Here is a 17,118-nt window from a genome sequence, read left to right on the forward strand (position 1 = left end):
ATGTGCCTCGCGTGCCAGCGCGCGAAGGTGCACCGGCACACCCAGGCCCCATTGGCCCCGTTCACGGTGCCGGAACGAATGTTCGACCACGTAAACGTGGACCTGGTGGGACCTCTGCCCCCCTCGCGGGGTTTCACCCATGTCCTGACGATGGTGGACCGCACCACCCGGTGGCCGGAGGCCGTGCCTTTGGCGGCGACGACGGCGGCGGACGTCGCACAGGCGTTCATCGCCACCTGGGTCGCCCGGTTCGGCACCCCCTCGGACATATCGTCCGACCGCAGCCCCCAGTTCACCTCGGAGCTCTGGGGGGTGGTCGCGCGGGGGCTCGGGGTCCAGCTGCACCGAACCACGGCCTACCACCCCCAGGCCAACGGCCTGTGCGAGCGGTTCCACCGCTCGTTGAAGGCCGCGCTCCGGGCCACCCTCCGCGACAGCGGCTGGGTCGACAGGCTCCCCTGGGTCCTGCTGGGCCTCCGGGCGGTGCCCAAGGACAACTGCGTGCATCCGCGGTGGAGTTGGTCTTCAGACAACCGCTGCGGGTGCCGGGTGAGTTCCTCCCCGACCCCACGGCACCATGTTCCGCAGTGCAGGAGCGCTCCGCGCTGCAGGAGACCGCCCGGAGGTTCGCCCCGGTGCCGACGGCGCATCACGGGCACCCGCCTACCCACGTCGCCCCGGAGCTTCGCACCGCGGAGTACGTCTTCGTCCGGCACGACGCCCTCCGGACACCACTGCGGCCCCCGTACGATGGGCCTTTCGGCGTGCTGGAGACCGGGGTGAAACACTTCACCTTGGACATCGGCGGTACTCCCGACCGCGTCTCGGTGGATCGCCTCAAACCGGCCCACCTCGAAGTGGACCACCCACCGCCGGTGGCTCGGCCCCCGCGTCGGGGCCGCCCCCCTGCGGGTGGACCCCCGGCACCGCCCAGGCCCGCCAGCACGCCACCCCCCGGTCCTGCACCCATCCCGGGTGCAGCCGGAGGCATCCCAGCTGGCATCCTTGCACCTCGGACGTCGCCGGTCGCCAGAGGGCGCATCGGCCGGGTCATCCGTTTGCCCCGCAAACTGGCCCTCCATGTGCGTGGGAATTCTGGGGGGGCGCGTGTGGCGGACACGAAAGCTCACAGGCGTGAGGGCATCATTCCACGCACCAAGTGGGCGGCGGCCATGCCCGAGGGGTAGGCGTGGCCGCGGGATATACACCGGGCGCGCAGCCCGGAGCGCGCCAGTGCTACAGTGAGCTCTTTTAATAAAGACTCATAAACTCACCACGTTGTCCGCTTCCTTCTTGTTGTGCAAGCAAGGGCGCGTAGCACTGCGCTTCAATATCTACATATCTGTTGTCACCGTCACTGTCACTGTCACTGTCAGAGGTGTTTTTAATTTCATGTTTGGTGGCTCTGAGGTGTTTTTAGTTTCGTGTTTTGTGGCTGTAAAGTGTTTTTAATTTTGTGTTTCGTGGCTGTGAGGTGTTTTTAATTTCGTGTTTCGTGGCTGTGAGGTGTTTTTAATTTCGTGTTTGGTGGCTGTGAGGTGTTTTTAATTTCGTGGCTGTGAGGTGTTTTTAATTTCGTGTTTTGTGGCTGTGAAGTGTTTTTAATTTCGTGTTTTGTGGCTGTGAAGTGTTTTTAATATCGTGTTTCGTGGCTGAGGTGTTTTTAATTTCGTGTTTCGTGGCTGTGAAGTGTTTTTAATTTCGTGTTTCGTGGCTGTGAAGTGTTTTTAATTTCGTGTTTTGTGGCTGTGAAGTGTTTTTAATTTCGTGTTTTGTGGCTGTGAGGTGTTTTTAATTTCGTGTTTTGTGGCTGTGAAGTGTTTTTAATTTCGTGTTTCGTGGCTGTGAAGTGTTTTTAATTTCGTGTTTCGTGGCTGTGAAGTGTTTTTAATTTCGTGTTTCGTGGCTGTGAGGTGTTTTTAATTTTGTGTTTTGTGGCTGTGAGGTGTTTTTAATTTTGTGTTTTGTGGCTGTGAGGTGTTTTAAATTTCGTGTTTTGTGGCTGTGAGGTGTTTCTAATTTCGTGTTTCGTGGCTGTGAGGTGTTTCTAATTTCGTGTTTCGTGGCTGTGAGGTGTTTTTAATTTTGTGTTTTGTGGCTGTGAGGTGTTTTTAATTTCGTGTTTCGTGGCTGTGAGGTGTTTTTAATTTTGTGTTTCGTGGCTGTGAGGTGTTTCTAATTTCGTGTTTCGTGGCTGTGAGGTGTTTTTAATTTTGTGTTTTGTGGCTGTGAGGTGTTTTTAATTTTGTGTTTTGTGGCTGTGAGGTGTTTTAAATTTCGTGTTTTGTGGCTGTGAGGTGTTTCTAATTTCGTGTTTCGTGGCTGTGCGGTGTTTTTAATTTAGTGTTTCGTGGCTGTGAGGTGTTTTTAATTTTGTGTTTCTTGGCTGTGAGGTGTTTTTAATTTCGTGTTTCGTGGCTGTGAGGTGTTTTTAATTTTGTGTTTTGTGGCTGTGAGGTGTTTTTAATTTTGTGTTTTGTGGCTGTGAGGTGTTTTTAATTTTGTGTTTTGTGGCTGTGAGGTGTTTTAAATTTCGTGTTTTGTGGCTGTGAGGTGTTTCTAATTTCGTGTTTCGTGGCTGTGAGGTGTTTTTAATTTCGGGTTTTGTGGCTGTGAGGTGTTTTTAATTTTGTGTTTCTTGGCTGTGAGGTGTTTCTAATTTCGTGTTTCGTGGCTGTGAGGTGTTTTTAATTTCGTGTTTTGTGGCTGTGCGGTGTTTCTAATTTCGTGTTTCGTGGCTGTGAGGTGTTTCTAATTTCGTGTTTCGTGGCTGTGCGGTGTTTCTAATTTCGTGTTTCGTGGCTGTGAGGTGTTTCTAATTTCGTGTTTTGTGGCTGTGAGGTGTTTCTAATTTCGTGTTTCGTGGCTGTGAGGTGTTTTTAATTTCGTGTTTTGTGGCTGTGCGGTGTTTCTAATTTCGTGTTTCGTGGCTGTGAGGTGTTTCTAATTTCGTGTTTCGTGGCTGTGAGGTGTTTTTAATTTCGTGTTTTGTGGCTGTGCGGTGTTTCTAATTTCGTGTTTTGTGGCTGTGAGGTGTTTTAAATTTCGTGTTTTGTGGCTGTGAGGTGTTTCTAATTTCGTGTTTCGTGGCTGTGAGGTGTTTCTAATTTCGTGTTTCGTGGCTGTGCGGTGTTTCTAATTTCGTGTTTCGTGGCTGTGAGGTGTTTCTAATTTCGTGTTTTGTGGCTGTGAGGTGTTTCTAATTTCGTGTTTCGTGGCTGTGAGGTGTTTTTAATTTCGTGTTTTGTGGCTGTGCGGTGTTTCTAATTTCGTGTTTCGTGGCTGTGAGGTGTTTCTAATTTCGTGTTTTGTGGCTGTGAGGTGTTTCTAATTTCGTGTTTCGTGGCTGTGAGGTGTTTTTAATTTCGTGTTTTGTGGCTGTGCGGTGTTTCTAATTTCGTGTTTTGTGGCTGTGAGGTGTTTTAAATTTCGTGTTTTGTGGCTGTGAGGTGTTTCTAATTTCGTGTTTCGTGGCTGTGAGGTGTTTCTAATTTCGTGTTTTGTGGCTGTGAGGTGTTTTTAATTTCGGGTTTTGTGGCTGTGAAGTGTTTTTAATTTTGTGTTTCTTGGCTGTGAGGTGTTTCTAATTTCGTGTTTCGTGGCTGTGAGGTGTTTTTAATTTCGTGTTTTGTGGCTGTGCGGTGTTTCTAATTTCGTGTTTCGTGGCTGTGAGGTGTTTCTAATTTCGTGTTTCGTGGCTGTGAGGTGTTTTTAATTTCGGGTTTCGTGGCTGTGAAGTGTTTTTAATTTCGTGTTTTGTGGCTGTGCGGTGTTTCTAATTTTGTGTTTTGTGGCTGTGAGGTGTTTTAAATTTCGTGTTTTGTGGCTGTGCGGTGTTTCTAATTTTGTGTTTTGTGGCTGTGAGGTGTTTCTAATTTCGTGTTTCGTGGCTGTGAGGTGTTTTTAATTTCGGGTTTCGTGGCTGTGAAGTGTTTTTAATTTCGTGTTTTGTGGCTGTGAGGTGTTTCTAATTTTGTGTTTTGTGGCTGTGCGGTGTTTTTAATTTCGTGTTTTGTGGCTGTGAGGTGTTTTAAATTTCGGGTTTTGTGGCTGTGAAGTGTTTTTAATTTTGTGTTTCTTGGCTGTGAGGTGTTTCTAATTTCGTGTTTCGTGGCTGTGAGGTGTTTTTAATTTCGTGTTTTGTGGCTGTGCGGTGTTTCTAATTTCGTGTTTCGTGGCTGTGAGGTGTTTCTAATTTCGTGTTTCGTGGCTGTGAGGTGTTTTTAATTTCGGGTTTCGTGGCTGTGAAGTGTTTTTAATTTCGTGTTTTGTGGCTGTGCGGTGTTTCTAATTTCGTGTTTCGTGGCTGTGAGGTGTTTTTAATTTCGGGTTTCGTGGCTGTGAAGTGTTTTTAATTTCGTGTTTTGTGGCTGTGAGGTGTTTCTAATTTTGTGTTTTGTGGCTGTGAGGTGTTTCTAATTTCGTGTTTCGTGGCTGTGAGGTGTTTTTAATTTCGTGTTTTGTGGCTGTGAGGTGTTTTTAATTTCGGGTTTCGTGGCTGTGAAGTGTTTTTAATTTCGTGTTTCGTGGCTGTGAGGTGTTTTTAATTTCGTGTTTTGTGGCTGTGCGGTGTTTCTAATTTCGTGTTTCGTGGCTGTGAGGTGTTTCTAATTTCGTGTTTCGTGGCTGTGAGGTGTTTCTAATTTCGTGTTTCGTGGCTGTGAGGTGTTTTTAATTTTGTGTTTTGTGGCTGTGAGGTGTTTTTAATTTTGTGTTTTGTGGCTGTGAGGTGTTTTTAATTTTGTGTTTTGTGGCTGTGAGGTGTTTTAAATTTCGTGTTTTGTGGCTGTGAGGTGTTTCTAATTTCGTGTTTCTTGGCTGTGAGGTGTTTTTAATTTAGTGTTTCGTGGCTGTGAGGTGTTTTTAATTTTGTGTTTCTTGGCTGTGAGGTGTTTTTAATTTCGTGTTTCGTGGCTGTGAGGTGTTTTTAATTTTGTGTTTTGTGGCTGTGAGGTGTTTTTAATTTTGTGTTTTGTGGCTGTGAGGTGTTTTTAATTTTGTGTTTTGTGGCTGTGAGGTGTTTTAAATTTCGTGTTTTGTGGCTGTGAGGTGTTTTAAATTTCGTGTTTTGTGGCTGTGAGGTGTTTTTAATTTCGGGTTTTGTGGCTGTGAAGTGTTTTTAATTTTGTGTTTCTTGGCTGTGAGGTGTTTCTAATTTCGTGTTTCGTGGCTGTGAGGTGTTTTTAATTTCGGGTTTTGTGGCTGTGAAGTGTTTTTAATTTTGTGTTTCTTGGCTGTGAGGTGTTTCTAATTTCGTGTTTCGTGGCTGTGAGGTGTTTTTAATTTCGTGTTTTGTGGCTGTGCGGTGTTTTTAATTTAGTGTTTCGTGGCTGTGAGGTGTTTTTAATTTTGTGTTTCTTGGCTGTGAGGTGTTTTTAATTTCGTGTTTTGTGGCTGTGAAGTGTTTTTAATTTTGTGTTTCTTGGCTGTGAGGTGTTTTTAATTTCGTGTTTTGTGGCTGTGAAGTGTTTTTAATTTTGTGTTTCTTGGCTGTGAGGTGTTTTTAATTTCGTGTTTTGTGGCTGTGAAGTGTTTTTAATTTTGTGTTTCTTGGCTGTGAGGTGTTTTTAATTTCGTGTTTTGTGGCTGTGAAGTGTTTTTAATTTTGTGTTTCTTGGCTGTGAGGTGTTTTTAATTTCGTGTTTTGTGGCTGTGAGGTGTTTTTAATTTTGTGTTTCTTGGCTGTGAGGTGTTTTTAATTTCGTGTTTTGTGGCTGTGAGGTGTTTTTAATTTCGGGTTTTGTGGCTGTGAAGTGTTTTAAATTTCGTGTTTCGTGGCTGTGAGGTGTTTTTAATTTCGTGTTTTGTGGCTGTGCGGTGTTTTTAATTTAGTGTTTCGTGGCTGTGAGGTGTTTTTAATTTTGTGTTTTGTGGCAGAGGTGTTTTTAATTTCGTGTTTTGTGGCTGTGAGATGTTTTTAATCTTATATATATATATATATATATACGTATATATATATGCATATATGCATATATGCGTATATATATATATATATATATATATATATATATATATATATATATATATATATAGATATATATATATATATATATATATCTGTGCAGTGTCTGTCTTGTGTTGTCTTGTCTTGTGTCGTCACTGAACTACTCCCTCAAACTTTTGTGAAATCGTACTATTCCAACTTGACCCACGGCGGGAGTATGCGCTCTACTGAGTGGCGTTCTAGTTCTCCATGTCTCCTTCCATTTTGTCCCTCATCCCTGCTGTTGGTGTGTTTCACCCTCTTTCTACTGTTCCCTTTGTTCTGTTACCTTCTGATCCATGTTCTCGCTTCTCCACGAGCCTCGACATTGTATTCCACAAATTACTCATGCATGATCATGCACATTGTCAAACAAAAGCTGAAGCAACGATCGGCGCTTGCAGCGAGAAGGAACAATGAAAGACCTTCAAATGCCATGCGGTGACCATGGCACGAAGGCCACAGACTAACAGCATTTTATCATTGAGCGTTATCTGAACCGAACGCCAAAAATACACCAAAGGCAAAGGGATTGCTGGAAAACACGGCAAGGACAATTGGGAGGGTAGGGGAGAAGAAGATCTCCAAAGGGCATTATGGTGGACCCTGACCCAATAACGGCAAGAGAGATGGACGGACAGATATATGGATAGATGTGTGGTTGTAAAAGCTTACATCAACAATCAATCCGAAGGAATCCATTAAGGCCTTGTCAACAAGAAAAACAAATTTGTACAACGTAAACAAGGCCTGCCATTGGCCCATCATTGATGGCCTGAAAAGGTCATATTAATGGTCAAGAAAATGCTGAAGCGATGGCAAAGTTAAGGGAGAGCGAGAGCGGGAGGTGAAGATCATCTGTCATCATCAAATGTGAAATGAAAGCAAATGTGGAGCATTGAAATAGAAAGAAAGATAAATAAAAGGAGAATAGATGGCAGACTAAATAACTTAATTACCCGCAAATGAGAACAACCGTAAGCGAGTCAGCATTCACATGGAAGAGTGGTGAACGTTACTCGTAAAAATTGAGAGATTTTTCTGGGGTCAGAGGGTCACTGAAACTGTAACACAATGAGCGGTGTTTTTGACATCAAAAGACCAAGTTCCATTACCATGCACTGACTGTGTGTGTTGGCCTGTTTACTTTGTACGACTCCATAGAAAATTGCTCCAAACAAGGATGTCGGGAAATTATTGCGTTTTTCAATTCTCCTGAACAGGAATGAGAATAAAATGAGCGGCTTCTTTCTTTTGTCTCATGCTGTGTGCCCTTCATAGACACAGCGGACATCTTTATAGAGGTGAAATAAGAAACAACTCCGTAGCATTATGGTTAGGCCACTCGCTCTGATTATTGTGATTTTTGATTCCTCCTTGTAAGGGAACTTGTATTTATACCAGACACTAATTTCCAGGATCATTGCTCAACTACACTCATTTCTTCCTTTTTTCTCCTGCCTGTGTATACAACTTCCACATTCTCTTCAATCTCATTCTTCCTTCCAGGTCTTCAAAACAGCTGTTCACCACCATCTCAGATCATCCCCTATCCAAAACCATAATCTTTTCTACCTTCGTTAACCCTCCTCTTCGCCCACCCCAATCACCACTCCTTCCAAATTTCCAGTTTTCCCTCCCAAGAGTATCCTTCTGTATCCATCTTGTCCACCCCATGCATCCTCTCCTGCTCCTCATTCATCCCGATACCCATTGTTTCTCCAAGTCTATATGTATTGTTATGTCTGGGGGTAAAGCAATATCTAGAGTCAGGTAGATCTGTGTAGGTAGGTATTCGACTGTCGCGAAAGGGAATCTACCTGTAATAAGTTCTGTTAGGCGGTTTGTCGGGTTAAGATGTCTGCTTGTGAACTTACCAGGATGTTCGAGTGTTAGATAGTGTAGGGATTAAGAATAACGCCACTGTGTGTCCAACCTGGTCATCAAACCTTTGTCCCTTATGGCAATACACACCTGTAGACACTTAGTTAGGCCCTTTAGTGCACGCATTAATTAAATTCCCTTCCCTGACAAGACTTTGGAAGAAAACGGGCAAGAGGCCAGTTCAGGGCACCGCTGCATGGACCACAGCCAGCTACACACACCTCCGCTAGGCCTCGAGTAGCACGCGCTATCACCACGCTACAGGGAACGAGTGATGGGTTGGCGCGGTAGGCGCGAACCTCCAGCCAACGAGTCGGTGGAGGGCACTGATTGGGTGGTGCGCCAAGGCTGACGTCACCGCCGCAAGGTTATAAAAAAGGCATGCCGAACTCTATGCGCAGTCCTAGCCTGAGTTCACTGGCTTGCTTCTGGGAGTTCTCTTGAGTTGAGTGGAGTTCGCTTGCTTCTTGCACGTTCCTTTGTCTCTCTGGCACATCCAACTCTTGGGAGAGCTGACTGGGACTTGGCAGACCGATAGTGTGTGGAGATCGACCTCGTGTGGAGCCGCTAGCCTGCGTTGGACACGTGGTGCTTGGAGCGAGGCCTGGTGGTGCTTGGAGCGATGCCTGGTGGTGCTCGGAGGCAGACGGAGAGGGCCGCGTGGGACGTCGACGGATGCAAGACTACGGATGAGATAAGGCCGCACCCACACCCCACATTTCCCAATTACACGCCAAACGTGTTCTTTTATTAATTCTTCCCTCGTCTCGTTTCTGAAGTCTGGTGTGCGGGATCTCAATTTAGGATTATCATTTATTTACCGTCGCGTTTTATTGTATCGGGTCCGTAATAAACGTGTTTCTTTTGTACATTTTACCCCGGATTCCCGTTTTGAGTTAATTCCCTGCAGGATCGAAGCTGCCGTCGGTTCACCAGAAGGTAAGCGCTTTTACCACAGCTTTCCACTTCCCTTCTTCCTCCCGCATTTGAAAGTAAAATCCGTGTTCGGTCGTCGCCTCCAAGTAAAGCCGTTTTTGGTCCATCCGCGAGCCCTGGTATTAACCGAAGCGCGGTATTAACCGCGCGACACTATCTTGGCTTTCAACTCTGCTGTTGGTGTTTCCCCCATCTCTCAGCTGATCCTTTTGTCCTGTTGTGTCTTAATCCATTCAGTATACTAATACTCTTCCACAAGCTCCAACTATGTATAACAAAAAAAATAAATCTGCTCTGAGACTGGGAGGTCAGTGGTTCAATTCCGACTATGACCAAGTCATACCAAAGATTTCAAAAATGGCACGTGCTGCTTCCTTGCTCGATGCTCAGCATTTAGAGGAGAGAATATGGCAAATTATTTACGGTTGGAATTCCATGCATGGGGAGAAGAATGAAGGTAGAGATTTATCCTGTGTTGTCTGGTGTCTGCATGTGTGTACATTGTCTGTGTGTGACAGGTCATCCATGAGCCTTAGATGCCTTATTAATAAAAATATAAAACAAATGTAAAATATCAAAAGCAAATGAGCGATGGATGTATCTTTTTAAATATCAGCCTTCTTTTATCTGTTTAAGTGAGTAGTTCTTCTGGGGTGGTTTTCCACAGCCATTCTGACCTTTAGTGTAAGGCGGATGGCACTGCAATCCTGCAGGGGGTTGAGGCGAACGGTCTCGCCCATATTGGTACACACTGAGGCCTGAGGCTGCTCACAGCAGATGCACACCCCCTCCTCCCCAGGCTCAATCTGTAGAGAGAGGCAAAGCAAGTTTGAGGCGTTCACTTTCAAATTTCCAACCCGCATGCTCCCCCTATCCCCCCAGCTTCTCACACCATCTCCCACACACCCCAAGATTCCCCACCTAAGCCACCTCTTCCCCTCCTCCAGAGGCTTGTCAGTGCAAGCCGAGGACAGGCGCCATTTCATTGCTCTCTCCCTGGAGCAATTTGCAGGCCGGTGTAAAAAGCAAAGCCGAGAAACCGGGATCACTTCAACTGATGCATCCAACAATTGCATTGCCCAAGAAGTTGGGTGCGTCTCCAAGGCAACACAGGCTTATTGTTACAAGCTAGAGGCTCCAATAGTAATACCTTCGGGAGACATAATTGGTGTTGGAATAATGGGCTCCGAAGAGTTCACTCCGGGTGTTCGTTGTAGGTGTGTGATAGCTGTTAATAATAATAGAGATGGTGTCTGGGATTCGCGAAGTCGGTCCGCATCCATCCAAAGTTCACATCCAAAGTTAGAAAACCCTGAGGTCAGTGCAAAATTGGCAACACATAAAGGAGAAGCAAAATGTCCGGTTAAATAACATCGGTAAAGGATCTGCGAACGTGATCACTCAAACCCGAACGATCTGTCTCAATATCCGGACCTCGTGAGCTTATGATGGTGGTGTGGTGAACGCCGAACAGAGCAGATGGAGAAAAAAAACAAATTAAAATATAAAAAAACAAATAGTTCCAATGTTAGCTTAATTAAAGTGTCATGATCTCTTAGTCATAATTTTACAGAAAATTACAGATGGCACAGCCACACACATTAATGAATCGGCGTGTTAATCCAGAGGAACAGAAGAATTCGAGCAGATTTTGATTGCCTTCCATGTGAGGCCTGTGCAAGTACACGCAAAGTCATTTCTAATGACAGTACACGCCGACTATCAATTTGTTCTGGCTGAACAGATATGATTGAGTGTTTTCATTTCAAAACAAAGATCAGACAGGATGGTGAAGAAGTAGCACACTTTGTCTGACTACAAACTGTCCGATTGGTCCTCCGCAGTTGGAACGTTGCACCGCAAAGTGTGCCATCCTTCGGATGGACGAAAAGCCAAGTGTGCCATCTGCTAGCATTAACCGGTGGACGTTAAAGATCCTGTGGCATCTTTCGTGATTGAGTATGTGAGTTATCATCGATGCCCTGATAAAAACGACAAATTCCTGCTGAAATCAGCTCCAGTCGAATGCCGGACCTGGACAGCCGCTCCATGAAAAGTTTGGACCAAAAAGCCTTCCAGAGCTGATGCCACACTGACATGGAAATACTTAGGGCTGTTGAAGATGTTCCATCCAAACATGTGAGATTAACAGTGACAATTATCAGAAGCCTTTCGTGGGAAGCGAGAGAGCCACTCCGGGACCAGCCGTGGGAGAAATTGCAGCGGAGGACCTCTGATGGTTTGCCATGTTATTGGATACTTAAGGTATGTTTAACAGAGTTTGGATCCAACCTGCTCTTGATGTGTAGTTTTTCTATATCCTCAGCTATGGGTCATGGAAGTTTTGTTGTGTTATGTTTACTTCGTCAGTGTGAGTTTAGCAAGGAAAGAACAAATGATTGGTTCAAGGAACCATAGAGAGAAGTCAAAGCTCTTCATGGAATGGAATTGAATTTCACATGGGGAAGAGAATATGAGAGAATAAGATATGGAAGAGAGCAATGAATTAGTCGAGGAAACAGTGGGAGAATATAACTTATTTTTATACATTAGATCACGTTTAATGTTTCTGGATAATGTTATGAATGTAATAAACAATGCATACAATGTACAATCGCAAAGACACACACGTAACACAGACAGACAGGCAGATGTACACACACACACAAATAAACACACACACACACACATACAGAAACACACACACACACACACACACAAACACACACACAGGCACACAAAAACACACGTACACACAAACACACACACAAAACAAACACACACGCACACACACACAAAAAACCACACACACACACATACACACACACACACACAAAACACAAAACAAACACACACACACACACACACACACACACACACATAAACACACATACACACATATACACAAACACACACCCATACACAAACACACACACACACGTGTGTTTATACACACACACACACACACACACACACACACACACACACACACACACACATACACGCTGAAGAGCTTTTGTAACCTAATGGGATAACCAATTGATGATAAGATTTAAAATTCCCGAATCAACAATTTAATTCACATTAAACAGTTGGTACCCACAAGCCACAACACGTAAATGTAAACAAGTGGACTTCTACATGCAGTACCTGCTGTCTTTTGAAAGAGAAAACCGTTTCTTTTGATTGTTTGTGTGTTAGGCAGATATAAAGATTCTGATCGCCTTGATCAAACAAAAACATATAAATAAAGAGAATTTGCTTTGCTTTAATTACCTCACTATAAGTTCAAGCAAAGCAAGGACAAAAAAAAAAAAAAAAAAAAAAAAAAAAAACACCTTTAGAGGCCATTTTTCCCCGCAAGCGGGGGTTGGCCTTTTTCGGGAACCGTGGTAGTTGTTGTTTTTCGGTCCCCTTTTTGAAGCAAAGCAAGGACAAAGCAACAAAAATATAAATTAAGACAAGACAAGTGATGAAGGCATCGGAAATAACTGAGGTTTGCTCTTGACGCAAATCAGAACTAGTGGATCAAACAAACAAGCGATCATAGACCGGTACTTGTGAGATCAGTCATTGCGACCTTGCCCTTTGGACATCAAAAACAATAGGTTTCCCGTTTTTGATTTGTGAACCAATTTATTGACTCAATATGAAAATTTAAATCCAATTGGATGAAAATTAACAATTTTATGTGACCTTGACCTTTGACCATAAAAACAATAGGCTTCTTGCTTTTCATTGGTGAACCAAATCAGTGATGTAATTTGCAAATTATCTTCATATTTAAGTCAATCAGTTGAAAAAGATGATTTTATGTTATTTAGGTTTATTGAAAATGTGAAAGGTTTATGTGACCTTGACCTTTGACCTTTTGATATTTTCTATCATTTCTGAAAGAAATTTTGATAACAACATATAGTACGTGCTATCGCATTCAAAGCTCGCAACACACTGTTGTGATGTCTGTTGTGATGATGTTTTCTGCTGACACAAACAGCACCAATGGAAACAAAAGCACGTTCATTAAACATTTTATCATACAGGTATCTCATATTGAATTATTTTTCATTCCTCATGGTTTGTCTCCAGGCCAGAATGCCCATCTAGGCCCACCTTCGAAGACATGAAGAATGATGCTAGGAAAAACGAGAACACCCAATTGGTCAGAACCGCGACCAATCGACGAGCGAATATAGGGGATATAGCTACAGCCACACAAGCTCTATTTATTATAGTACATATATAGATATCATTTGGATGAAAATTGACGATTTATGCGACCGTGACCTTTGACCTTTTCACCTTAAAAACAATAGGCTTCCAGCTTGTCACTACCTCTACTCGGTATGATCACGTTTTGTGAGGATCGGAGTAAAATTGCAACCTGTAAGCAATTGACATACAGACAGACAAACAGACCAGATTAACCAATATACTTGTGAATCTTCGATTTCACAAGTAAAAAAACAAACAAATCAAGATGCGTTCCATGGATGTTACCAATAGCAAAGGTACCTGGAAAGTTATCATGGGAATGTTAACAGAGTGATTAAATTACAAAACATTGCAGTACTTTGAGGGGAAAGGCAATGCATTATAAAGTATGCAGTCTTCGTAGAGAGCAATAAGATGCTATTACTAGCAATAAGATGATAATAAGATTAGAAAGCAATAAGACAGATGGCTGTCCCATCTGCTATTACTCATTTAAGGATATTAATGACTAGGAGGTACCTTTTCGAAGGAGTGAGACAATGCGTGGTAACTCTTTGGCCAAATTCTAGATCTCTAGCATGGTATACGCCGCCGTAGAGGGTTTTAAAGAGTGCGTGCATGCGATTACTCGATTACTTGGGTCCTTACCAGCTGACAATAATGTAGAGTGCTGACTAGTTGGGCATTCTGGCAGGATAGGATGGACCCAGCCAAGTTGAGCATGACGCAGACCCCCGACAGGAGTGTAAAGAAGGTCACCTGTGGAGGTGGGGTAGAGGGGTTCAAGAGGCCGGAGTGAGCCCATGAGGGTGTAGGGGAAATAACGGTACGGAAGGTTAACAAGAAGCACCGTGAAAGGGCAGCCAGGGCAGCATGAAGGACGTCAGAGAGAGAGAGAGAGAGAGAGAGAGTGGTGATGGAGAGCGAGCTCAATAGGATGTGCTGATGAGCAGAGAGATGCAAAGATGGGGGAGATTTATGAAATTGGAAGGAACAATAGCAGAGAAATGAATGGTACGTGCAGGGCAACAATTATATGTGACAGTGTAAATTACTGCCCTCATATGACACTCCGCCATAAAATCCATTCATTTTGATTTTCCATTTCAGTGCAGATTATTTTTGAATTCCAGAATAAGCACTTTTGTGACAAATTACAAGAAGGCTTATCAAGGTTCTGACAATGCCTAACGAGAGTGCAAGCCATTAAGTGCTGAGTTCAGGAAAGACTTTCGATTTGAGTCAGAGTTTTAGGGTCTGATGAGGTTCAATTGGGGGAATTGCAATTGCTTTGGGGATAAAATTGCTATAAAGTTTGTGGGTCCATTAAAGGTTTGTGTTATTATTCACGGCTAGTGTTTGCTTTATGGTTTTTTTTACAGTTTCAATGTAAGTTATAAGTTTTGCACTTGTGCTTCATATTACTCTGCTTTGATGTAGACAGGTGCATTCCCAGTGTAAGTCAAGTACAGGTGTATTACTGGGTTATTACCCTGCGCTCACGAGGCGAAAACAGGGTTAGGCATTCGGTTGCGTACGTGTGGCATATGTGCGTGTCTGCATTTTTAAAATTCATTTTCTCGGCAAGCGTTGGTCCTATTGACACGAAATTTTACCATATGAGCGCCTCCGCCTGTAGAATTTTTTTATTCATAATTATGACGTCATAGCTCACGTGGTACGGACGCCATCTTGGAAAAACGTTACACCTCTATATCTCCCAAGCTGCCCAATGGAAAAAGTTGAAGCAAGGCTCATTTTCAAGTACTCCCTCCATAGTAAGGGCATTTTATGAGATATTTCACAAATCTGTTAACTAAATTGTTACCAAAAAATTTCTTCACCAATATGTTTGTAAAGGTGTGTAATAACATGTGTTAAAATGTTGAAGTTCAACTCCCGTGGGAAACCCAGAAAAAAAGCTGTTGAATTCGGGTACCGAAAAATTATTTTCGAGAATTTTTATTTTTTTTAATCGGCCCTTAAGTAACTTATGGGGGGTCAAATAAGGGTTTTTCATGATTCTGAGTTGATTGTTAACATTTATATTTTCACTTTTACATTTACACACAAAGTAGCTTTTATTTCACATACATATATAATACTCAAGAGTTATTTCTCATTCACAATGTCAGAAGTTTCAACAGTCATTGTCTATGTCTTCTTCAGACTCAACAACATCATGACTGCAGTTTCTGCATGTAATGCCATTACAGACTCCACAGGCCGAGATGCACGTGACCCCATTCTTCTTGCAGCTGCATCGCCGGTTGCTGCAATCTCCATGACAATTACAGCTCGTGAACTGCAATAGCTCCTCAGGAGCCATGGGGTCCAGTGTTGGAACTGGCTCATACCCATGCACACCTATTGTCCATCCATAGTCACTGGGGTTCAGAGACATGCTCTGTAGAAGGATCCAGTCCCGGGTCTGCAGGTAGGCACGGAGTGAATGTTGTGCAGCTGCACCCTCTGTTGGAGGTAGAGTCTCTGGTTTGATCACTCCTGCCGCTGCCTTCCTTGAGAACATGTTGTACCGAATTTCACCCAATGTAGTATCTCGTCCATGGTAAATGTACTTGAAAATCGCAGTACCAGCCTGAATCACTGTTTCCTTGGTGGCTTCTGTGTCAAGGAAGATGTCGATGTACTCAGCCGCGTCCCCTTCGCAAAACCTAAAAAAATGGTGTTGGTGTTGAGGAAGATGGTGTTGAGGTCATTAGGGTCTCCTTCAATAACTGGGAGGAACTTGATCTGTGTGCTCTGCTTTGCATCATTAGCATGGATTCTCTTCATCCAGCCATTCCAGTTGGAGTGTGGGAACTCAGGATCGTTGGCTTTGATCACCCACCCGCTGCCCAGAGTGTGTCACCTGGAGTGAGGAGTGGCTGATCATGAGCCAGGGAGGAGGAAAGCTCAGCGAGGGGGAGAAACATGATCGCGTTCGTTCCTATCTGTTTCCTGTTCGTAAATGGAATAATCTTAACTTCAGTTCCTCTCAGGATCTTAGCTTTGTCGAGTGCCTTCAACTTCACCTGGGGGAAAGCTGCTGTTGTCTGTGGATCTGGCAAAGGTGGTGCCGGAGAGGTGACTTCGATCCAACCCATTGAGTGAAAGGGAGTGTTTCCGTGAATAGAGACAATGTTTAAATCTATATTGTCTCCAACAAACTGAGTGACTGCATTGTTTGTTTCCCCAACCTCCATAAAGACCACCTGATCATTACTTGACAATTCACTTTCACTGGCTGGCACTTTGGCTGTCATCACTGATTGATCCTCAAGCGCAGCATCAACCGCAACCTCATCATTGATCTGTTCATCGGTTTCCTCCACAATGGTGTCAAGAGTGCCAGAAGTATCTGGAATATCATCTCCACTCCTACTATTAAGGAAGCAGTATTTGTAGTTTTGTGTCTCCATGTAAGACTCAGTGTATCCCAGCCGGTGGAACTTGTTGAGCATCCATTTTGACCCAAATCTATGATCAAGTTGTATGGCAAGCCCCATTTGGTGTGGCAATACTCCAGACCGAGGTCGACAGGCCTTAATAAAATTCTGCCCCCAAACGGCAACTCTTTCGTCTGTCTTGACAATCGGTCTCAAGAACATCTGAAGGCTTGCAGGAACAAGTGTCAGCTGACTATCGATGTCAGTCATACTGTGTGTGGTGGGGTATGACTTTGGACCTAAATCAATCAAGGCAATATCATTGGATATGAACTTGAGTGCCGTCTTTATGATCTGAGTCTTCTCATCTCCATGGTCAAGATTAGCATGATGCGCTCGCAGAATATTGTCGGTGCCATCTTTGAGACAGAGTACATCTGCCCTTCTTTCCTGTGTTGTGAAATACAAGGTGTCTTCGTATTTCTCTAGAAGTTTTATCTTTAGCCAATGCTTTGAATAAGAAAGGCTCTTCTCTGGTGACTGATCAAACTCCTGCAGCTTTTCATGGACTTGGTCCATGTTCATTACCCCATGCTCTAATTCTGAGTCTAACCATTCGCAGAATTCAATAAAAACTGCCTCTCGCTCCTCATCAATACTCCTCTGTCCTCTCTTCCTTTTTCCTTCCTCATCAGTCTTGGACAAACTGTC

General features: G+C 44.0%; 1 protein-coding gene across 2 annotated transcripts in view; it reads right to left on the reverse strand.

Moving 5' to 3' along the window:
- The window catches only part of LOC137420876 (uncharacterized), a 129,513-nt gene extending 119,907 nt beyond the window's left edge, over positions 1-9,606 (reverse strand). For both annotated transcript variants that reach the window (XM_078772220.1, XM_078772219.1), the window contains exon 1: positions 9,481-9,606. The gene's annotated coding sequence lies outside the window, so the exon portion shown is untranslated. The remainder of the gene's footprint in view (positions 1-9,480) is intronic.
- Positions 9,607-17,118: the final 7,512 nt, after the last annotated feature.

The sequence above is a fragment of the Myxine glutinosa genome, chromosome 2, assembly GCF_964187855.1.
Source record: "Myxine glutinosa chromosome 2, kmMyxGlut1.1, whole genome shotgun sequence".
Lineage (NCBI taxonomy): Eukaryota > Metazoa > Chordata > Myxini > Myxiniformes > Myxinidae > Myxine > Myxine glutinosa.